This window comes from Ascaphus truei, chromosome 20 (genome assembly GCF_040206685.1).
Source record: "Ascaphus truei isolate aAscTru1 chromosome 20, aAscTru1.hap1, whole genome shotgun sequence".
Lineage (NCBI taxonomy): Eukaryota > Metazoa > Chordata > Amphibia > Anura > Ascaphidae > Ascaphus > Ascaphus truei.
In genome coordinates this window covers 19,016,665-19,039,239 of record NC_134502.1, presented here as the reverse complement: position 1 = coordinate 19,039,239, position 22,575 = coordinate 19,016,665, and the positions used below count along the sequence as shown (strand labels likewise).

General features: G+C 47.4%; 1 protein-coding gene and 8 non-coding genes across 9 annotated transcripts in view; 2 read left to right on the top strand and 7 right to left on the bottom strand.

Annotated features, from left to right (window-relative positions):
* LOC142470725 (hepatic lectin-like) overlaps nucleotides 1–2,653 on the bottom strand; it is a 79,467-nt gene extending 76,814 nt beyond the window's left edge. Inside the window, exons 1-2 of the transcript XR_012789317.1 lie at nucleotides 2,407–2,653; nucleotides 1,739–1,811 (exon numbers count right to left, since the gene is read on the bottom strand). The gene's annotated coding sequence lies outside the window, so the exon portion shown is untranslated. The remainder of the gene's footprint in view (nucleotides 1–1,738; nucleotides 1,812–2,406) is intronic.
* Nucleotides 2,654–3,733: 1,080 nt separating this feature from the next.
* On the top strand, nucleotides 3,734–3,806 carry TRNAV-CAC (transfer RNA valine (anticodon CAC)). Its single transcript has one exon. It is a non-coding gene; the product is annotated as a tRNA-Val (tRNA).
* A 272-nt stretch (nucleotides 3,807–4,078) lies between these two features.
* TRNAI-UAU (transfer RNA isoleucine (anticodon UAU)) lies at nucleotides 4,079–4,171 on the bottom strand. Its single transcript is given in 2 exon segments — nucleotides 4,079–4,114; nucleotides 4,134–4,171. It is a non-coding gene; the product is annotated as a tRNA-Ile (tRNA).
* Nucleotides 4,172–4,521: 350 nt separating this feature from the next.
* On the top strand, nucleotides 4,522–4,594 carry TRNAM-CAU (transfer RNA methionine (anticodon CAU)). The gene has a single exon. It is a non-coding gene; the product is annotated as a tRNA-Met (tRNA).
* Nucleotides 4,595–9,468: 4,874 nt separating this feature from the next.
* Nucleotides 9,469–9,540, bottom strand: TRNAE-CUC (transfer RNA glutamic acid (anticodon CUC)). The gene has a single exon. It is a non-coding gene; the product is annotated as a tRNA-Glu (tRNA).
* A 6,509-nt stretch (nucleotides 9,541–16,049) lies between these two features.
* TRNAE-CUC (transfer RNA glutamic acid (anticodon CUC)) lies at nucleotides 16,050–16,121 on the bottom strand. The gene has a single exon. It is a non-coding gene; the product is annotated as a tRNA-Glu (tRNA).
* Nucleotides 16,122–17,334: 1,213 nt separating this feature from the next.
* LOC142471505 (U4 spliceosomal RNA) lies at nucleotides 17,335–17,473 on the bottom strand. The gene has a single exon (XR_012789465.1). It is a non-coding gene; the product is annotated as a U4 spliceosomal RNA (small nuclear RNA).
* A 2,589-nt stretch (nucleotides 17,474–20,062) lies between these two features.
* TRNAV-AAC (transfer RNA valine (anticodon AAC)) lies at nucleotides 20,063–20,135 on the bottom strand. The gene has a single exon. It is a non-coding gene; the product is annotated as a tRNA-Val (tRNA).
* Nucleotides 20,136–21,183: 1,048 nt separating this feature from the next.
* On the bottom strand, nucleotides 21,184–21,324 carry LOC142471529 (U4 spliceosomal RNA). Its single transcript, XR_012789489.1, has one exon. It is a non-coding gene; the product is annotated as a U4 spliceosomal RNA (small nuclear RNA).
* Nucleotides 21,325–22,575: the final 1,251 nt, after the last annotated feature.

Sequence of the window (22,575 nt, the reverse complement as noted above, 5' to 3'; positions counted from 1 at the left end):
GTAATTTAAATGTCCTGCCTTATGTAAAATAAATGGTTTAAACAAAAGTTTTGCCTAAACATTTAAACATTGGGGATTTCGCTATATGTACAGCTGAATCATCTCCATTATGTTCCCACAACTCTAGACATTATTGTAATCTCGTTCACACAGCCCCTGGCTTGTAGAAAAGTGAATAGATGCGAATTATATAGTTCCCCCCCCCCCCATTTAATCATATTTGATTGCGTGAGCAAATATAAAGAAGGTCCTTAACCTGCGACATTCCTTTCTTTCTCCAGGTATTGTAAGGGATATTGACTGAACCAAATATGACATGTGGATTATTCTGAAATGGCAAGAACCTAGCGAGGTTTGGGTTTCCACCACATCTTTTTCAAACACTTTCCTATGTTGTGTCTCTGGGCAATACATTTTGAACAGTGCAAATGGAAGATCAGATTGTGCCGGGAACACCGTTATTTTTGTAAAGTTAGTGTAGGGTCCCCTTTTACTTAGAGGTTTTCATTTGAATAGGCAAATTATTGGATACGTTCAGTAAAGCGACACCGCCCCTTTGTTTTGATAAATATAATTTAGCTATCGGAACTCAATGATCATTAGAGGCAACATTATTAGGAATATAATAGATTTAATTACTGCACAACTACCCAGAAAAAAGAGAGGTTTAGATATTTCCAAAAGTCTAAAGTTTCTTTTGTATCTTATGGCGAATATCTGGATAGTTTAGCCAGTAAAACTGAAAATGTGGAAAGATATTTTAAGGTGTTTTGTTTGCCAATTTAAGAGAGGGGGCCGAAGCTGAATTTAAAATGTTTGAATCAAGATGGTTCAGTTGTATGAACCAACTTCTCAAAATGTACCTTAACCCTAACCTGAAAGTGCTAAAGGTCTTTATTATTTTGCATATTTCTGGAATGATGACCTTTAGATTTGCGACAAACCACATCTTTTGCAAATAATGCCCAATTTATTTTGTTGATATAGCTTTGAGTACCTTTTATCTAATGGGCACAACTTGCAGAGACAGTGCAAATAAGAGAGGAGAAATGGGGCACCCTTGTCTGGTTCCTTTGCGAATGCAAAAAGATCCCCATCTGATCTCAGACGCGCTATTAGAGAGGGTCGGGGTTCCTTACAATGCATCTGATCTCAGATTTGCTATTACAGAGGGTCAGGGGTTCGTTAGAATTTCACATAAGGTTCCTCAACCAAACAAAAGTTGGAAACCACTGGTCTACTTAAATCAAGTGTGCGCAGAGAAAAGCAAAACATGTATTTGTATCCGGAGGGGGAATGGGAGGGGTATAATTTCCTCTGGTTGCTCCCTTTGGTCTGATGTCACAGTGTTCCACAGAAGTTTGCACAGTCAAAGACCCCAAAAACAGAGAGACATAAGGGTAAAGTATATACTTGATACTTAAACACTCACCAGGTTCAGAAACCCTGAATAAATGCAACTTGTAATTAACTTACAAATGAACAAAAACTCAGAGAGACATTGGCCTTTAGCACAGGTAGACAAGTTTGAGGAAGCCAATTAGATTGTAATATTTTTTGTACAGGGTTGTTTTTTGGGGCAGGCACATGGAACTGCACCCTTAACATTTCTAACCAGCCTTAATGTTTAACTACTGATACGAACACAGAGTACTAATGCAATTTGATTCTATAAATTAGAGGTTGTGTGTGGAGGACCTGGTATAATATAAGGTGAGAATTTTTTTAAAAAACAGACCTTGTATGGGGTCAGGTCAACATTTCTCCACAGTGACTTGTCCATAACCAGCCTCTTCCACCTCTTACAGACTCTGAAAAAGAAGAGTGAACCCCATTTATCTTTTACCCCCACTAACTACTGCCTCCTTGCGCCACTTTGCCCCATCTTCCCCTTGTCACCGACCGTCTATTGGTCCCCACCATCTATAGATCCATGAAAACCCCCTGTCTTTGCCCCCCCACACCTTAAATTTTCCCTTATTGGGCTCCTATTTTGCCCTCGCCCTTCATCTGCCACCTTGACCCATCTATTTACCACCTTGCACCTGCTATCCTATTTTTTCCCCTCCCTTATATATTAATCCCCCCTCTATTTACCCTCATCTCTTATGTTGCCCCCCCTCCTCCTACATCTTACCATCTTCTCCCCCCTTCCCTCTTCATGTCCCCAACACCTCATTTGCCATCTTCCCTGTTGCCTCTACACCTTATTTGCCATCCTTGCCCCTCCTACCCTCTTCATGCCCCCTACACCTTATTTGCCATATCCCCCTTGTCCCTCCTACCCCCTACACCTTATTTGCAACCCCCCTTGCCCCTCCTACCCTCTTCATGCCCCTTACACCTTATTTGCCATCTCCCACCCCCCCTTACCCCCTACATTACCCACACCCGCCCCTGCCTCACCGGCCGCTCCGGATCAGGTCCCGCACAGAGAGGAAGCTGAGCACCTCCAGCAGGACACTGTCCGGGAGCCACGAGAGAGTCGGTATTACTGATATCCCGCCCCCTAATCCCGTGGCCCCGGAGATCTCCCCGCAACAAACAGGCGCCGCCATCTTGGTCTCCATGGACACCGCGCACTTCCGCAATGAAGGAATCCGGCGGCGGTCGGCGAGCAGAGCCTCATCCAGGAACCATAGAGCCTGCTGGAAGTGCCGCGTTGAGCGTCTCCGCAATCATAGAGCGCACACCCAGAGCGTCTCCAGGAACCATAGAGCCCGGGGAACTGCAGCGCAGACCGTCTCCGGTATCATAAAGCGCACGTCCCAGAGCGTCTCCACAAACCATAGAGTGCAGAGCATCTCTAATATCATTGTGGCGCGCCTCCTAAAACCATAGAGTTTGACAGCCCTGGGGGTGTAGTGTCTGCAGCATAATTGAGTGATTGTTTAGATTCCTATTAGATGCACTCGGTGTATAAAAGGACCTGTGATACATTCCCCCTCTTAGTATACATTGCCCAGTTATAGGAGTATATAATACATCACCTACTATACACAGGGATTGTGTCAGTGTGTCAGTGTGTCAGTGTGTCAGTGTGTCAGTGTGTCAGTGTCACATCGTGATGTTTAAATTGTCTCCCTTACCACAGTAATAAGCCGTCACAATGAAGATAGTGATGACGTACGATGTACGTCACAGTATCTTTTGCACCCTAAGGCTGCACTTATAGTGCCGGTGACGTCAGGCTACGGTCGCTGGAAAAATCAAATTGAGATGACTTCCAGCGATCGCGACCAAGCCGTCGCTCCATCGTGTCGTGCTTACTCTAAGCGCACGTGACGGCGGCAATGCATTTGTTTTGGCGTCGCTGTCGCCGGCACTATAAGCGCAGCCTAACACCTCATATACCCTATAAATTGCCACGCCTTCATATCCACTTAATAGGCCCAATACCTCCCAAGACAAAGCGTTAGCCCTAATAGCCCCACCCCCTGTTGCATAACTATTGCCACAACAGAAATACCCCTTTGTAGCTATTATAATACGCCTTGTACCCCTCCCCAGCCCCCCTCCCCCTCCCAAATGACCTGGTACTGCCTACTGCAGCGCCTGTAGTGTTACACAACATAGGTTAAGTTTTCCGGAAGTAAGAGGCCAGTCTAATGCACAATAAAGCACCCCAGCATGTAATATTTTGTGAAATAACCCCCAACATTCAATATCTTGCCCATAATAAAGACTGTTTACACATATGTCTATGTCTGTATCTATAGTAAAAGGCATGACAGTTTCTGTAGTGTAGTGGTTATCACGTTCGCCTCACACGCGAAAGGTCCCCGGTTCGAAACCGGGCAGAAACAACTTTTTCTTTTTTTTTTTTAATCTATATTTATTAAAATATATATACTCTAAAATATATTTTATTTGGTTTATTGGTTACATGTAAAATGAGGCTATCTTTAAAATAAAAGAATGTATTGTCAATATACTGCTGGATCACAGTTACTATGTTGGAACAGGTTTGTGTTACAAGCTAAGGGACAAAAACAAATGTGGGTGGATAGATTCGGATAGAGATAAAGTAGATGTAAATAGGACTAAGAAAAACTAGATAAATAAATTTTAAAAATTGTGCTCCAGGTGAGGCTCGAACTCACAACCTCGGCATCGCTCAACAGTAACTGTCATATAAGTACCGCGCGCTAACCGATTGCGCCACTGGAGCACGTTGAAAGTAGTGGCAGTGCAAATGGTGTCATACAAGCATGGACAACTGTTCTGCTGCATGTGTGTATTGATACACTGTTAGTACACAACGCCAGTGACATAGTGTAAGGGTTTATGTGGAATGATGATCATGCATTGATTATTCAGGGAAAACAAAGTGATTTTTTTTTCTCTGTAAGAGTGCATCAATTATCTTTAGGAATCCAATGGCATTATTGAACTGTGTAATATATATTAATATTAATACCTTCTAATAGATAGAGTATAGAAATACATAGCTGCTAGAAATTTACATAGATCGCATCTCTCGCAGCATGTTATCATGTTATACCTGCTTAAAGCATAACTGCCTCGTTAGCGCAGTAGGTAGCGCGTCAGTCTCATAATCTGAAGGTCGTGAGTTCGATCCTCACACGGGGCACTTATTTTGTTTCTCTTTGTTATGTTGCTATTAGATGAATAATATAAACAACTCCTGCAATAATATAATTTCAGTTTCCTGTCCTCTCTTTTTAAATTGTGTTTTTTTTTTTTAATATATAGATATATATATAATTTGGTTGGATTTTTAGGAACCTATGAATGTTAAAGGTAGAAATTTGGCAAATGGGTGTCTATAGCTGCCAGGTAAAGCAAATTGTTATGAAAATAATACTCAGATATAGGTAGCTATTCTGAGTGTAGGGCTTGGCCAGACCAGTCTTGGGATCATAATGACCAGGCAGAACGCAGGGTTAAACAAACCGTGAAGTTTATTAGCAGACGCGAACAGTGGCAACAAGTACAAAAACAGAGACAAGATGCCAACACGAAGGAACTAAGGGTGCGCTTATAGTGCCGGCGACAGCGATGCGACGATCGCGTCAAAACAAAGGCATTTCAGCCGTCGCATGCGCTTATACTACGCGCGACGCAGCGATCGCTGGAAGTCCTCTCAATTTGATTTTTCCAGCAACCGCAGCCTGACGCCGCGTCGCCGTCGCCGACACTATAAGCGCAGTCTTATGGGGCCCCGAGCTAACTAGGTGCTGCTCACTGCCGAAGCGAAGTTACCCTGGATGTCCGATGTCCATAAAGAAATTCCTGGTTCTGGATAGGCTCTGTGGGTTGCCTCCAATAGAGTCCTTGGTCCTTATTTCCTCTCTCCCTTTTGTTTCTTAACCTACGTTTCTTTCGTTTTCTCTGCCTCTTTTCTCTCTATTGCCCTGACCCTGTCGTCCTCTCTCTTTGTGGGGCCTGTGACGGTGGGGGTAGCTGGCCTTCCAAATAATGGTGCAAACCCGGCTGGCAGCCCCTAGGAACTGTGGGTAATGGGCCAAGAGGGTTAGCTCTTGGGCCCAGTATGATAACACACTGTGTTTCCATGTGTCCATGTTCCCATATACGGTCCCCTGCAGGGTTATGGGCTAGGGATACCATGTGTGGTTATGGTTCCCCATAGAAGATAGCTGCAGGAGAGGGACTTTGGGAGCGGGAGGTGAAGGGAGGATATTAGAAAACCCATATAGTTATCCCCATGTGTATTTGGGCATCACTCCACTGCCGCAAAATGTTAGGGTTGCCAGGTGGCTTCTCCAAAAATACAGGACTCAATGATGAAAGGTGCATCAGGTCCCTATGTCCAGGGAGGAAAATACCGGACACATACATGTCCAGTATTACAGTACCTCTCATTTTTTAGTGGACAGAGTGTCCAAATACTGGACAGTCCGGTTCAATACCGGACACCTGGCAATTCTACAAAATGTATTACCAGTATTTGTTGTGATTTTCCCTTTCCGGGCATGCATTCAACCAGGGATTTTGTGTGCATGAGTTTTAAGGGGGATTTTGCGGGGAAACTGTTGTCAGAATGTGCATACAAGGTCAGGGACACGGATCACGGGTAACCAAGTGGGCTTAACCTTTATTATTGAGCCTGGTTACCCCCTCACCGTCACAATCATGTTAAATCTGCACTCAAAGACCCCCACAATTAGTACATATCACTATCACATTAATCACAACTTAAAACTAAATTTCAATGAATATAATAAAAAAAAACATAGTGTGTTGCGAAATCTAAAAAATTAAAAACCTGGTGCCAACGATAGCCGGTAAATAGTGAATTGAAACAGACATAAGACCAACTCTTCGTAAATCAGCTACTTGGCTGATATATTTATGACTTGAAAAAAAGCCCCTCCTCTTTTGCCTTTTAAAGTCTTAACTGAATATATAAACCTACTCATAACTTAATTTCTCTAATACTTATACGCAATCTTCACCGTTGTATCTGTGCACTTCACATACGCGGCTGCATAGAAAATTTGACAGCCTAATGTCTATTTTTGCAGGCGAAACAGTTATCTGTCTTTGCCACCGCTTAAGTGTGGTATGATTTGATTTGTCTTATTGCAACAATGCCAAATATGTACCTGTTATTATTCATAATTGGTGTCATCACATGAAAGCTTCATTTTTAATAAAGTCCTCCAACTAAGTGGTGACCTGTTTGTCACCTCTCTGCACAGGGGATATTTAAAGAATGCAATGATTTATTTGAGGCTTACAGTCCAGGATCTGGTTATTGTCCCAGCCTTCTAAACTACACACATGTCACTTTTAGTTGGGCCATCAGTGATAGCCCCCCCCCCTCCCCTAATTAAGCCCACTTTGTAGATCAGCACAGACACGGGATCTGTCTTGACCTGTCATAAACACAATTTCTTGTATTTTTAACATAGTTTCAAACCGCTAGCTCTTGACGTACCAAATTGATTAAAATACTTAATATCCTCCGACAAATTTATTACAAAGGAGTAATATATAACAAAGGAGTAATATATATATATATATATATATATATATATATATATATATATATATATATATATATATATACACACACCTTACAGCAAATGGAAATATTACTGTGTGCTCATCTGCATGTTTTAGACAGGTCTGCAACCCTGCCTTTCACCATTATCACCCAGCACACAGTGCTTCCACTGCAGCCAGCGAGCGAGCGTGTGTGTATACCATCACATTTTAAGTTATGGTGGGTGAAAAAGGCAACATGTCTGTGAGTGGTTTCCCATGCTGTGCTTAAAAGCTGTGTTAACAGTGAGCATTAGCTTATAAGGGTTCCATGTAAAAATGGATTTCAGGCAAAAGGTGACACATTGTGTGCTCGTCTGCATGTCATTTCCCATAATCCCTTGCTGCAGTGGGAGCCCTGTATGCTAGGTGATAATGGTGAAAGGCAGGGTTGCAGACCTGTCTAAGACAAGTGATATTTATTTATTTACTAGCTGAGAGACCCGGCGTTGCCCGGGATGTAATTTTGGGGGGGCGGACGACAGGGTTGGGCTTCCCCCGGGTGACTGGGTGACTGACTGAATGGGTGGGTGACTGGGTGACTGACTGAATGGGTGGGTGAGTGAGTGGGTGACTGAGTGGGTGGGTGACTGAGTGGGTGGGTGACCGAGTGGGTGGGTGACTGAGTGAGTGGGTGGGTGACTGATTGGGTGGGTGACTGATTGGGTGGGTGACTGAGTGAGTGGGTGACTGGGTGAAAGTGGGTGACTGGGTGAAAGTGACTGGGTGACTGGGTGTGTGGGTGGGTGGGTGTGTGGGTGACTGAGTGAGTGGGTGGGTGACTGAGTGAGTGGGTGGGTGACTAAGAGAGTGGGTGGGTGACTAAGTGAGTGGGTGGGTGAGTAAGCGAGTGGGTGGGTGACTAAGTGAGTGGGTGTGTGGGTTACTGAGTGAGTGAGTGGGTGGGTGGGTGACTGAGTGAGTGGGTGGGTGACTGAGTGGGTGGGTGACCGGGTGGGTGGGTGGTTGGGTGACTGGGTGGGTGGGTGGGTGACTGAGTGGGTGGGTGAGTGACTGGGTGACTGGGTGAAAGTGAGTGACTGGGTGAAAGTGACTGGGTGACTGGGTGGGTGTGTGGGTGACTGGGTGACAGTGCGTGGGTGGGAGACGGTGGGTGACTTACCTTGACCCCGTGGCATCTGGCTGGGGCAGGAAGTGAGTTCGGGAAGCTGGCGGGGGGGGGGGGGCAAGAGTGGCAGGAGGCCCGCGCCGCGCTTACCCTCCGTCTGGGAGCCGGTGCACGTGAGGAGGCCCGCGCCGCACTTCCCCTCCGTCCGGGAGCCGGCGCACGTGAGGGGGAGTGCAGGAGGGCCGGGCCACGCTTCCCCTCCGTTCCTCGTTGTGAGCGAGGGGGGAGGAGCCTGGAGTTTGCTGCTGAGCAGGAGGGCCGCGCTTCCCCTCTCCGGGAGCCGGCGCACGTGAGGGGGAGTACAGGAGGCCCGGGCCGCGCCGCGCTTTTCCTCGTTGTGAGCGAGGGGGAGGAGCCTGGAGTTTGCTGCTGAGCAGGAGGGCCGCACTTCCCCTCTCCGGGAGCGGCACACGGTGAGGGTGATGGTGCGGCTGGGGATGTTGCGGAGCGTGGGATTTGGGTGAGGTGGGGAGGGGGGAGAGAGTGAGGGGCACCGGGAGAGGAGGGGCACCGGGAGAGGAGGGGGGGGGGGGTGGAAGGTGAGCTGCGGTCCAACTGACGGGGGAGAGTGAGGCCAAGCAACAGAGTGTGTGTGTGTGTGTGTGTGTGTGTGTGTGTGTGTGTGTGTGTGTGTGTGTGTGTGTGTGTGTGTGTGTGTGTGTGTGTGTGTGTGTGTGTGTGTGTGTGTGTGTGTGTGTGTGTGTGTGTGTGTGTGTGTGTGTGTGTGTCGTCACTCCGCCTCAGGCCAATGAGAGGTGTGGGGCGGGCGGGCGGCCCAAGGGACCAATGAGATTTCCCCTAGGGACACAGGAAGATGCAGACAGGCATACAGTGCTTTCACAAACATATAAGAGATATATATATATATATATATACGCACGCACGTAAACATGATAATATACCCAACATTGTTCCATTTAGGGGTGAAATATCATAATGTGTTCTGTCACATCCATCCTGAGTGTGACTTGCAGCTCAATCGCACAGCATTATGCAGTCACTTCCACAAAGTGGAAGGAGGATCGTGGCAAAGCCCTTGCCTTCTCTCGATCGTATGCACAATCATCGTGAGGCATGCTGGGAGATGTAGTCCTTTTTCAATGGGCAGTCTTCTGTGTGCATGCGCAGCTGAATGCACTATCACAGTGCTAGAGATTTGCCTGTGTTGCGAGCTTTGATGACTCTGAATACAGAAGTATTCTGTATATCCTTTCATGTGTTATTTTTGCAATTTAAGGGTACTATTAAAAGATGGACAATAAAATATATGATTAATGTGAAATTAGACAACAAGGGGAAAAAAATCTTTCCCTGACCGGGAATCGAACCCGGGCCGCGGCGGTGAGAGCGCCGAATCCTAACCACTAGACTACCAGGGAAGCTGCACCAAGTATTTGCTAACTAGTTACTTGTACTCAGTACAGATATGTTATATCTAGCATTTGTATCTATACAGTCAATGAATATATTCTCCTGGGGTGGAGTATATAAATAGGGGTGCCGTCTCAAGTTTAAGCCATTGTGTTGTTCCGCAGATCGGATTTACGTTTTAAGTATTCTTTCAAATCCGTCAATCTGAACCCCAATGACTGATTTTTCAAGAATCCGCGCAGCCTAAAGATGATGAAATCTGGCCTCGGGTCTCATTGTGCGGATCGGATCTGAAAAGCCGGTTACATCTGCGGATTGGATTCAGACAACTCCGCCTATCTCTACTTCTTACTTACCGCTCGAGTGGCCCTTGCATACTACAGCAGCGGTGCGCAAACTGGTGGGGGTGCCCCCCAAGGGTGGCGGAAGATTTGTCTGGGGGGGGGGGGGGGGCGGGGGCGCGGGCAGTTGCAGAGGTCCGCGCTCTTCCCCCAGGCATTTAAATTAAATGCCGGGTATTGCGTGAGGCCCATGCAACAAAAAACGTACCGGGATTCAGACGCGGTGACGCGTCTCCATGGCATGGGATCCCTGAGGAGACTCAATCAGATCAAGGGTCGTGTGATGTGACGTCACAGGCATCAAATGACGTCGTGGGTCACATGACCTGACGTGACCCCAGAGCGCCATTTGACGCAGTGGTAAAGGTAGGAAGGGTGGTTGGGAGGTCGTGAGTGAACTCCGGAGCAGGCAAAAGGGGGGGGGGGGGGCGCAGCCGTAAAAGTTTGGAAAATTAATGGGGTTTTTGAAATTAATGGGGTTCAGCTCCGGAGACCTTCTGCTCCAACCCTGTGTGAAAACAAAGGCAAAAATGGTAAGTGAAAAAAGCGCTTGGATTTCCGCTTTAACAGGGAATATAATGTAATATAGTGACAGCGCATAGGAGGAAAAGACACAGCCATATAACACGGCCATTACTATTCCCTTCTTTGCCAGTTGTGCTTGTAAAACATTAGTACAGCCAGAAGAATCCAACTTCCAAATTGACCGGAGAGAAGGAAAAAAGCGAGCACTCCAAAATAGCAATAAATGGTTTATTGCAGGCTAGACAAACAAAAATAGGACCACACGAACGCACCTACGCGTTTCGTGCACACAGCACTTTATTTCCTGATTTGTTTATACTTGGTTGGGTGTTTATTATTGTGTTTAATCTGTGGTGGTCAAATGGACTCCACTAGACACATATCCCTTCCTATTGTATACTTATTCATCTCTCCTGGACACTCCATTGTCATCTGGATTATCATGCTTATTATATGCTACAGATGGAACTCTCTCTAATTATTGCAGCATCACACTCCTTTTCACATCAAAACATTAGTACAGGCAGTCCTCATTTTGCAACGCTTCATTTTACAACAAATGGCTTATCCAACGCTAAGCAATGCATACCTATGTTCATTTTTACAACGCTAAAACGGCTTATCCAACGCTCTTACAACGCTTTGCAAAGTTGTTTATATGTATATAATATATATATACTAGCTGATATACCCGGCGTTGCCCGGGATAAAAAATTTCCCGCTCCCCCTCGCTCTACGCTCACCCCCCTCCTTTCACATCTCCATCCCCCCCCCCCCTTCACAGCTCCGATTTCCCCCCCTTCACATCTCCAATTCTTCCCCCCCCCGGGGTGGCCGGGAGGGGTGGGATTCCCCCCCCGGGTGGGATTCCCCCCCCCCTTAACAGCTAGGCGGTGTCTCCCTGGGTGGGCGGGTTGGAACCCCCCCCCCCTTCAGAGGTTAGTGGCGGTGGCTCACCTTTGGTTAGTGATTTTCTCCCCCCCCCCACCTTCAGAGCTCGGCAGCAGTGGGTCACTGGGGGGGGCGAGAGGGTTGATTCTCCCCCCCCCCCCCAGTCGCAGGCGGGAGGGTTGTGCGGCTCACTGCAAGTGGGTTCGTGACAGGGTGCGGCGGCGGCACCCTGCGGGTATCTCTGCGGGGGCTGACTTTGGGTGCGGTGTGTATTGTATGTCTTTATTTATATAGCGCCATTAATGTACAGAGCGCTTCAGGGGGTGTGACAGGGGGGGTGGCGGCAGCGGACTTACTGTGGGGCGGGGTGTCCGCTGCGGTGGCGGGCGGGAGCAGGGTCATCAACAGAAAGCATGGGGCCCAGGACAAATGAAAGGAACAGGGCACCCCCTCCACCCCCCCCCCCCCCAACCCATAGCGCACCTACCAGGGAAAAATATTTTTTAGCGCACAACTTGAACGTAACTGTTTTCTTATTGTCATACCGAAAAAAAGATTGTAATGCAACCTGTTTCTTTTTATATTTTCCACAAAAGACAAGTGACTGAGTGGGTAGGTGACTGAGCGGGTGAGTGACTGAGTGGGTGCGCAGGTGGGTGACTGAGTGGGTGCGCGGGTCGGTGACTGAGTGGGTGCGCGGGTGGGTGACTGAGTGGGTGACTGAGTGGGTGCGCGGGTGGGTGACTGAGAGGGTGCGCGGGTGGGTGACTGAGTGGGTGCGCGGGTGGGTGAATGAGTGGGTGCATGGGTGGGTGCGCGGGTGGGTGACTGAGTGGGTGCGCGAGTGGGTGCGCGGGTGGGTGCGCGGGTTGGTGACTGAGTGGCTGTGCGGGTGGGTGACTGAGTGACTGGAAGGCAGGAGCGGGGGGGTTAAAAGCAGGAGCGGGGGGTGAAGGCAAGAGTGGGGGGGTGAAGGCAAGAGTGGGGGGGTGAAAGGCAAGAGTGGGGGGGGGTGAAAGGCAAGAGTGGGGGGGGGTGAAAGGCAAGAGTGGGGGGGGGTGAAAGGCAAGAGTGGGGGGGGTGAAAGGCAAGAGTGGGGGGGTGAAAGGCAAGAGTGGGGGGGGTGAAGGCAAGAGTGGGGGGGTGAAGGCAAGAGTGGGGGGGTGAAGGCAAGAGTGGGGGGGGGGTGAAGGCAAGAGTAGGGGGCCTGAAGGCAAGAGTGGGGGTGAAGGCAAGAGTGGGGAGGGGGTGAAGGCAAGAGTGGGGGGGGTGAAGGCAAGAGTGGGGTGGGTGAAGGCAAGAGTGGGGGGGGTGAAGGCAAGAGTGGGGGGGTGTGAAGGCAAGAGTGGGGGGGTGAAGGAAAGAGTGGGGGGGTGAAGGAAAGAGTGGGGGGGTGAAGGAAAGAGTGGGGGGTGAAGGCAAGAGTGGGGGGGTGAAGACAAGAGTGGGGGGTGAAGGCAAGAGTGGGGGGGTGAAGGCAAGAGTGGGGGGGGTGAAGGCAAGAGTGGGGGGGTGAAGGAAAGAGTGGGGGGGTGAAGGAAAGAGTGGGGGGTGAAGGCAAGAGTGGGGGGGGTGAAGGCAAGAGTGGGGGGGTGGTGAAGGCAAGAGTGGGGGGGGTGAAGGCAAGAGTGGGGGGTAGTGAAAGGCAAGAGTGGGGGGGTGGTGAAAGGCAAGTGGGGGGGTGTGGTGAAAGGCAAGAGTGGGGGGGGTGGTGAAAGGCATGAGCGGGGGGTGAAAGGCAAGAGCGGGGGGGTTAAAGGCAAGAGCGTGGGGGTGAAAGCCAAGAGAGGGGGGGGTGAAAGGCAAGAGCGGGGGTTGAAAGGCAGGAGGGGGGTGAAAAGCAAGAGCGGGGGGGGTGAAAAGCAAGAGCGGGAGGGTGAAAAGCAAGTGTGGGGGGTGAAAGGCAAGAGCGGAGGGGTGAAAGGCAGGAGCGGGGGGGGTGAAAGGCAGGAGCGGGGGGGGTGAAAGGCAGGAGCGGGGGGGTGAAAGGCAGGAGCGGGGGGTGAAAGGCAGGAGCGGGGGGGGTGAAAGGCAGGAGCGGGGGGGGTGAAAGGCAGGAGCGGGGGGGTGAAAGGCAGGAGCGGGGGGGGCGTGAAAGGCAGGAGCGGGGGGGGGGGGTGAAAGGCAGGAGCGGGCATGCGTGCTAGAGGCGGCAGCGGGCGAGAGGCGACGGCCTGGAGTGTGCGGTGTACGGGAGAGAGGCGACGGTCGGGCGTGGTGGTGTGAGGGACTGGGGATGCAGGGTGCCGGTGGTGGTGTATATGAAGCGGCGGTGAGAGGGGCTGATGGTGCGGTTCGAGGGGGGGTGGTAATGCGAGTGTGAGGTGGCGGTGTGTGGGACTGATCCGGCGGGGGTGCGGATGGAGGTTGCGGCCCGGGTGTGGCTGGTGGGTTTCAGCGGCAGATGGCGGGCCGGGTGTGAGGTGCGGCTGGGGGGTTGCAGGAGCGCTCGGTGAGGAGGAGAATCTGCGGCTGCACTGCGCTCAGGGGGGCACGCAGTGTAGCCGTGGAGAGCGGGACACACGGGGGGGGCGGGACACACCGGCCAATGAGAGCCGTGGGGGGGTGGGACACATGGGGGGGGTGAGCCAATGAGAGCCGTGGGAGGGCGGCCGGCCCACGGACCGACGGACCAATCAGATTGCCCCTAGACACGGACATACAATGGTTTCAAAAATATATATATAGATAATATAATAGTGTTCCTATGGGAAACCGTGTTTCGCTTTAAGACGTTTCGTTATCCAACGCCATTTTGAGTAACGCATTGTGTCGGATAACCGAGGACTGCCTGTATTATTGTCTTAATAAGTGTCACAAACACCACACCTGTGTGTGCACGTGACTTGTGTATATGAAAGGGGTTAATACATACACTTGACTCACTCACCTCTCCACGGGCCATCAAAATGAGCAATTTCTCCCTATAGAAACAGCACACTACACCTCAATACCCTGCTGCCACCGCCAACAATACTTTATGGTCTTACCTTCGGGGTTCTTGGTCTCCTTTTTACTAGAATGAAAGATGTAATTTACACAAAACCCCAATGGAACAAAATGTGTCCGAATATGCGAAAAGCTTGTCTTAGAATATCAATTGTTAGCCGAAATAAAAACAAGTATCACCTAATACTGAAGTACTCAGTTTTGATACTTAAATACAGGATTTTTATACTCAAACTATGCCTCTTGTCACAGAGAGAAGAGCACACTTTGTGGCTGTGTCTGATCTCTCACTCATCGATTTCTTATACCATTTATGGCTCGGATAGAGAATGTTTTTTACCTGAAATGCTTCAGCGTATAAAATACCCCATACATCTTGTGACGGTAGGGGCAAAATGGCTAACATATTAAAGGTTCAGCCCAGCCATTGCCACTATCTATCTAGATGGAGGAGCAGCAGGACTTTCCCTGCAGATCCATTTGAAGTGGCTTATCTGGCCCAAAACCCAGTGTTTTACTATGTATAACTGTATGGGAAAACCATTATTCAATGTATTCCCATGTATTGTAGCTGTGAGAATGTATTTGATTTTTCCCTTGGGGTGCTTGGTTAGTAATACACGTACCCAGCCTGTGCGTCAAGGGAGCTGGGTTCTCACTAGTTGAGAAGGAGGAGGTGCAGTGCGGGGGACAAAAGGAGAGAGGGGATTGGCGACCCTCATGTCTGGGAGAAGTTGGTCCGAAAAGTGGAGTCTTTGTCTATCCCCAGACACTGAGGCGCCTATCTCTGCAGGATATATCCGGGCGGCCTGGGGAACCTTTGCTAGGTATGAGCCCCGTAGTCGCTGTTCCGATTGGCTAGTTTGTAATTCCTACTCTGCTATAAACCTGCCTCTGGGGCCTGTCCTGGTCACACAGTCACACCCCCAGCCCGAATTGGCCTCCACAGGCGAGCCCTTGCACTGTGGTTGGTCCACACGCAGCATCTGCGCTGCGATTGGTCGCAACCCGCCTTACAGGTTTCCCATGGAGACGGGGAAACTATGTATATATTTATTTATATAGCGCCATTCATGTACATAGCGCTTCACAGCAGTAATACACATGATAGTCATATAAATAGCAAATAATACAAATAACACATAATGGGAAGAAGTGCTTTCAGACATAAAAGTGACATTTAGGAAAAGGAGTCCAGGCTCCGAAGAGCTTACAATCTAATTGGTAGGTAGGAGGAACTTACAGAGACAGTAGGAGGGCGTTCTGGTAAGTGCGTCTGCAAGGGGCCAAGGGTTATGTATAAGGTGTATAGTATCAGCTACGGAGCTACTCATGCTTCGTTAAAGAGGTGTGTTTTAAGATGGGTTTTTAAGGTGGATAGAGAGGGTGCTAGTCGGGTATTGAGGGGAAGGACAGTACACAGGTGTGGGGCAGTCAGTGACAAAGGTTTAAGGCGGGAGAGGGTTTTAGATACAAAGCGGGTAGAGAGAAGACATCCTTGAGCCGAACGCAAGAGTCGGGGTGGTGTGTAGCGAGAAATTAGGGCTGAGATGTAAGGAGGGGCAGAAAATTGTTATGCTTTAAAAGTGAGGAGGAGAATTGAGTGACGATCAGAGGTCCACAGATTGTCCCTGAGTTGACTTGCTTATTACAGTTCTAGAGATTGACTTAGCTATGAATGGGTGAGAAGTGCAATGTAGAATTTCCTTTCATATGTTATTTTTTACATATTAATGGTACTATTAAAAGATGAATAATAAAATATATTGCTAATCTGAAGTCAGACAATCAGACAATCAGAGAAAAATGTGTTCCCTGACCGGGAATCGAACCCGGGCCGCGGCGGTGAGAGCGCCGAATCCTAACCACTAGACTACCAGGGAAACTGCAAATTAGATGTTGCTATATTGTTACTTGTGCTCAGCACTGCTAAAGTACCACCAGCATTCATAAAATCAATTAATATATGCTGTATAATATAAATTCTCCAGCCTACTCAAAATGTTCCCTAAATATTTTAATTCAAAGGATGAATTAACATGATTTTATTTGGACTCATTCCCCTGTTCCAAAGATTTTCTACCTGACACAACAAGGATCTCTGCCTTGAGGCAACAAGGTTAGTGTAGACTCACTTATGAGTGAGACCGCCAGTGAGTGTAAGCTCCATCTGTGAGTTGCATAACTCAGTTTACACTAACAGTGCTTAAGGATTTTCAGATCAAATCTGTATTTAGCATAAAGAACTGGTATCTAGATCTAGAGGGTATTTCTCCGCACACTTGCTTCACACATGCACACAGACAGTTAAAGGAAAGACTACATTTCCCAGCAGGCATTGCCAGCTTCGCGCATGCTCAGTATTCACAGGTAAAATATAAAACCTCAGTGTGGCTGCAGAACTGTTTGTTTCCCTCCCCCTCCCTCTGTAATTATTAGTGGGTGACTGTGTCCGGGCCCAGGAGTGCAGCACTATGGGGTCTGCAGATGGATCAGGGACATCACAGCACTGACCCCCTATGTCAGAAGATCAGCAACTTTATACCTTCCACAAAAAGATACATATGCAATATCTAACCCTATATATATGTATCTCTCCCAATGTGTCAATTAAAGGGTTTCAACATGTTCCTTCCCCCTAATCACAACATACTCTGCATCTAGATACTTATCTCCCGTCAGTATGTCTGCACCTGGCATTGGATACTTTGTACAAATCCTCACACATCCCTATTTCTATTATACATTGTTATCGTCCTCATCTCATTTAAGATTTTATATAAAGTTCTGTGAGTATTAATTTCCATGTCACGCCCCCATATAAAGTACATGTTGTACTTTATATGTATTTGGTATTTATTAACAACTGATCTTGCTGGAGAATCGTGATGTAAGAAGAATAATGATATTAATACCTCATTATTGTGGCTGTAATTGAATATTTAAATAGTTTGTTTAAAAAACAGACATTAGCAGAAGTAAAGTACAAGCTTGTTATTAATTTCAGAACATTTAATTAACTAACATTTCCATCATTAATATAAATCTGTAGCATTATTATCGATTGCATTATCTATATTTAGACACAAAGATCAGTCTCATGAGACTGTCAAAAATTGCTAATGCTGACTATATTGCAAGTCATCACAGCGGGGTATTGGGAAAAGTTTTCAACTAGCAATAATCACGCCTCAGATTAACCTCATTGGCTATGATACTGCCACTGCGCAAAGCTAACTTTCTACTGGGCTAGTAACCACCAGCTCACATGAAGCCCTCATTACACTGGTGGCTAGCCATAATGCAGAAGAGAGTTCAGTGCTATGGATTGTGGGAGTTAATATGCTAATTCAACTGTCAACTAGAAAGACTCTCTTGCAGTTCCCGTTTGCATTGTATCTGCATGCAAAGTAGTCAGCTCCAGTAGTCAGTCATTTAGATCAGATCCCACAATGCAGGAAGATAAAGCTATTTAACAATATGTACTTATTCTAGGTGCTCCTTTATTTTGCTCACTATGCTGCATAGTAACAATAGTTTAAAGAGAAGTTAATAAAGGGCACATTTGTAAAAATACAAAGGGGATAAATACATTATTTTCGTTTATTCTGTCTTTAAATTTAGCCGTGTATTTAGATATTGACAAAAAATCCCCAGATCTTTCAAAGTTAAACAAACTCCATATTGACACATAATAATTTGCTGTTTTCTATTAAATATCTGCTGCAGTTTCTGTGGTCTGTGGTCTGTGGTCTGTGGTCTGTGGTCTGTGGTCTGTGGTCTGTGGTCTGTGGTCTGTGGTCTGTGGTCTGTGGTCTGTGGTCTGTGGTCTGTGGTCTGTGGTCTGTGGTCTGTGGTCTGTGACACATGTTAAGAGCAGATTGTATTCAAGTATTTTATGCCTGTTCTGTTTACAGTCTGTAATAGACGATATATATAATTTTACAAATGAGACGTTATATAGATTTACATGTATGAAGATTTGACAAATAATGTGGCATATTTGTAGTTCTGTTTTCGAAAATAAAAAATAGGTCAATAACAGTTGTGTACGTGCTGAGGAGATGGCCAGGCTCAGCGGTATATTCATCTTGCTCTGTATGTGTATGTGACAGTTTAGTCTATTAAAGTATAATAATCTCAAAGCTGGAAACAGTTATTTTTATTCTTTATACATTAGCTTTCTTTTCCTCGTCTTGAAATAACTGAGCATTGACTGGTATTTTATTGGTAGTAAAGCAGTAAAAAAAAAAAAGCTGTGTGTGCTGTGCATGCGCATAGTAAGTGAAACTTCTTTGACTTCTGTCACAGAAATTGACTTATAACGCGTGTGCTCGGCACACATGTGTCAGTCAGTGAATGTGTCAGTCAGTGTGTGCATGTGTGTCAGTCAGTGTGTGCATGTGTGTCAGTCAGTGTGTGCATGTGTGTCAGTCAGTGTGTGAATGTGTGTCAGTCAGTGTGTGTCAATCAGTGTGTGTGCATTTGTGTCAGTCAGCGTGTGTGCGTGTGTGTCAGTCAGCGTGTGTCAGTCAGCGTGTATGCTTGTGTGTCAGTCAGCGTGTGTGCGTGTGTGTCAGTCAGCGTGTGTGCGTGTGTGTTAGTCAGCGTGTGTGTCAGTCAGCGTGTGTGCCTGTGCCAGTCTGCGTGTGTGCGTGTGTGCGTGTGTGCGTGTGTGTCAGTCAGCGTGTGTGCCAGTCAGCGTGTGTGCGTGTCAGTCAGTGTGTGTACGTGTGTCAGTCAGTCAGCGTGTGTGCGTGTGTCAGTCAGCGTGTGAGTGTGAGTCAGACAGCGTGTGAGTGTGAGTCAGTCAGCGTGTGAGTGTGAGTCAGTCAGCGTGTGAGTGAGTGTGAGTCAGTCAGTGTGAGTGAGTCAGTCAGTGTGAGTCAGTCAGTGTATATCTCTCTCTCTCTGTGTTGTGTGAATGTCTCTCTGTGCTGTGCTGTATTGTACTGTGCCCCCCCCCCTTCTCCCACCCTCCCACTACCCCCGGCGGAGCTGCGGAAACAGCTGTGTGTCCTGCTGCAGCCAGCCCCCCAGGCGACAAAGTGGTACCGTTACCCCCCTCCTCCCGACTCCCACTACCCCCGGCGGAGCTGCGGACACAGCTGTGTGTCCTGCTGCAGCCAGCCCCCCAGGCGACAAAGTGGTCCCGTTACCCCCCTCCTCCCACTACACCCGGCGGAGCAGGAAAGGGGGGGGAGGAGGGGTGGGTGTCCCGGTCGGGCGGTCTCTGCTGTCCGTGTCGGGCGGGCTCTCTGCTGTCCCAGTCGGGCGGTCTCTGCTGTCCGTGTCGGGCGGTCTCTGCTGTCCCAGCCGCACCGGCAGCTGCGAGTCGCTGTTTGTGGGTGACGGGGCAGCGTGCGTGTGGGGGGGGGGGAACAGCGTCGCTGCCCGCCGCTTCTGCGCATGTGTGGCGTCTGTCAGCGGCGCCATCACAACTGCGCATGCGCGGCATGGCAGCGGGCACGGGCAGCGGACGGGGAACGCAGCCGTTAGGAGCGGCGGCTATCGCCGCCGCCGCCGCCACATATGTCAGCAGCCGTGTGGGGGGAGCAGCGGCCGTTAGAAGCGGCGCCGGCGGCGATACCATGTGACAGAGGGAGTGTGGGGGGAGCGGCGGCCATTACTTGACGTCACTTCCGTTTCATAGTTCATCTCCATCCATCCAGTTTTGCTCCATCAGAACTAGGTGCCACTAAAGAAGTTTCACTTCAAAAAAAGATGGCACAATTGACATAATAAAGAAATATCATAACAAAGTACCACATTCCCTGAATCAATATTACATCTAAGTACAAGTTAAACAAAACAAAAAATAGGCTGTTTCTGCCCGGTCTCGAACCGGGGACCTTTCGCGTGTTAGGCGAACGTGATAACCACTACACTACAGAAACTAAGCTGGGAGCGTTTCTCCTACCATTAGGGAAGTGTGTCTGTCTATGTCCAATGCCCGGAGGCACTGGCTTTCAAAGCTGTGGGAGGGGAAAGAATACAGTCGACTTCGCTTTGTCATATAAACACCTGCCCACAGATCCGTGTTATAGCCGGGCACAAAGGAACTACATTTCCCAGCAGTCCTCCCACTCCCGCACGCTGCTTGTCTAGATGGCATTTCCCAGCATATCTTGCGCACAGACAGTTTAACTTGCCTGTGAAGGAAAGACTACATTTCCCAGCAGGCATTGCCAGCTTCGCGCATGCTCAGTCTTCACAGGTAAAATGTAAAACCTCAGTGTGGCTGCAGAACTGTTTGTTTCCCTCCCCCTCCCTCTGTAATTATTAGTGGGTGACTGTGTCCGGGACCAGGAGCGCAGCACTGTGGGGTCTGCAGAGGAATCAGGGACATCACAGCACTGACCCCTTATGCCAGAAGATCAGCAACTTTATACCTTCCACAAAAAGATACATATGCAATATCTAACCCAATATATATGTATCTCTTCCAATGTGTCAATTAAATGGGTTCAACATGTTCCTTCCCCCTAATCCCAACATACTCTGCATCTAGATACTTATCTCCCGTCAGTATGTCTGCACATGACATTGGATACTTTGTACAAATCCTAACACATCCCTATTTCTATTATACACTGTTATCTCCCTGAGCTCATTTAACATTTTATATAAAGTTCTGTGAGTAATAATTTCCATGTCACGCCCCCATATAAAGTACATGTTGATATATTCATTGTATTTGGTATTTATTAACAACTGATCTTGCTGGAGAATCGTGATGTAAGAAGAAGAATGATATTAATACCTCATTATTGTGGCTGTAATTGAATATTTAAATAGTTTGTTTAAAAAACAGACATTAGCAGAAGTAAAAGTAGAAGCTAGTTATTAATTTCAGAACATTTAATTCACTAACATTTCCATCATTAGTATAAATCTGTAGCATTGTTATTGAATGCATTATCTATATTTAGACACAAAGATCAGTCTCTCATGAGACTGTCAAAAATTGCTAATGCTGACTATATTTCAAGTCATCACAGCGGGGTATTGGGAAAAGTTTTCAACTAGCAATAATCACGCCTCGGATAAACCTCATTGGCTATGATACTGCCACTGCGCAAAGTTAACTTTCTACTGGTTTAGCTACAAGCACCACTCAAGAAGCCCTCGTTACAGTTAAGGCTAAACAAATGCAGACACTGATTCAGCGCTATGCATTGTGGGAATTAATATGGTAATTTAAGTGTGACCTATAAAAACTCTCTTGCAGTTCCCCAGACTATCACTTTCATTGTATCTGCATGTAAAAGCTTCAGCTGTAACAATCAGTGAGTCATTTAGATCTGATCCCACAATGCAGGAAGATAAAGCTATTTAACAATATGTACTTATTCCAGGTGCTCCTTTATTTTGCTCACTATGCTGCATAGTAACAATAGTTTAGAGAGAAGTAAATAAAGGGCACATTTGTAAAAATTCAAAGGGGATAAATACACTATTTTCGTTTATTCTGTCTTTAAATTTAGCCTTGTATTTAGATATTGACAAAAAATCCCCAAAGATCTTCCAAAATTAAACAAACTCCATATTGACACATAATAATTTGCTGTTTTCTATTAAATATCTGCGTCTGCGGTCTGCGGTCTGCGGTCTGCGGTCTGCGGTCTGCGGTCTGCGACACATGTTAAGAGCAGATTGTATTCAAGTATTTTATGCCTGTTCTGTTTACAGTCTGTAATAGACGATATATATAATTTTACAAATGAGACGTTATATAGATTTACATGTATGAAGATTTGACAAATAATGTGGCATATTTGTAGTTCTGTTTTCGAAAATAAAAAATAGGTCAATAACAGTTGTGTACGTGCTGAGGAGATGGCCAGGCTCAGCAGTATATTCCTCTTGCTCTGTATGTGTATGTGACAGTTTATGGTAGAAATCCCTGGATTCCAGCGGTGCACAGCTTGGTAGATTCAAGAGACCAGCAAGGTGTAAGTTAAAAACAGAAATTTATTAATAGAACATGGTATATGGGGGGTAAAACTCTTACGCGTTTCGGACCTACAAAGTCCTTAATCATAGAGTTGATTCGCGCCGTTTGGTTCCCCAATCTTTAAAGGGTAAGCCCCTCCCCCCTGCGTCATCGCGCTGCGTGATTTTGGCGCGAAAATCGCCAAGCTAACCCCTCATTGGTTCATGCTATCAGCCACTGAGCAGCCTTATGCCGCGAGTGTGTCCCGAGCAGGGGAATGACGCGCATGTTGGTAACTGCGCGCATATCCCCTCCTTCCTGACAGATCGCGACGTCGCTAGGCAACCAAAATAAACAAATACAATGAGTTGCCCGTCTCTGTGTTCTATGAGGATAAATAC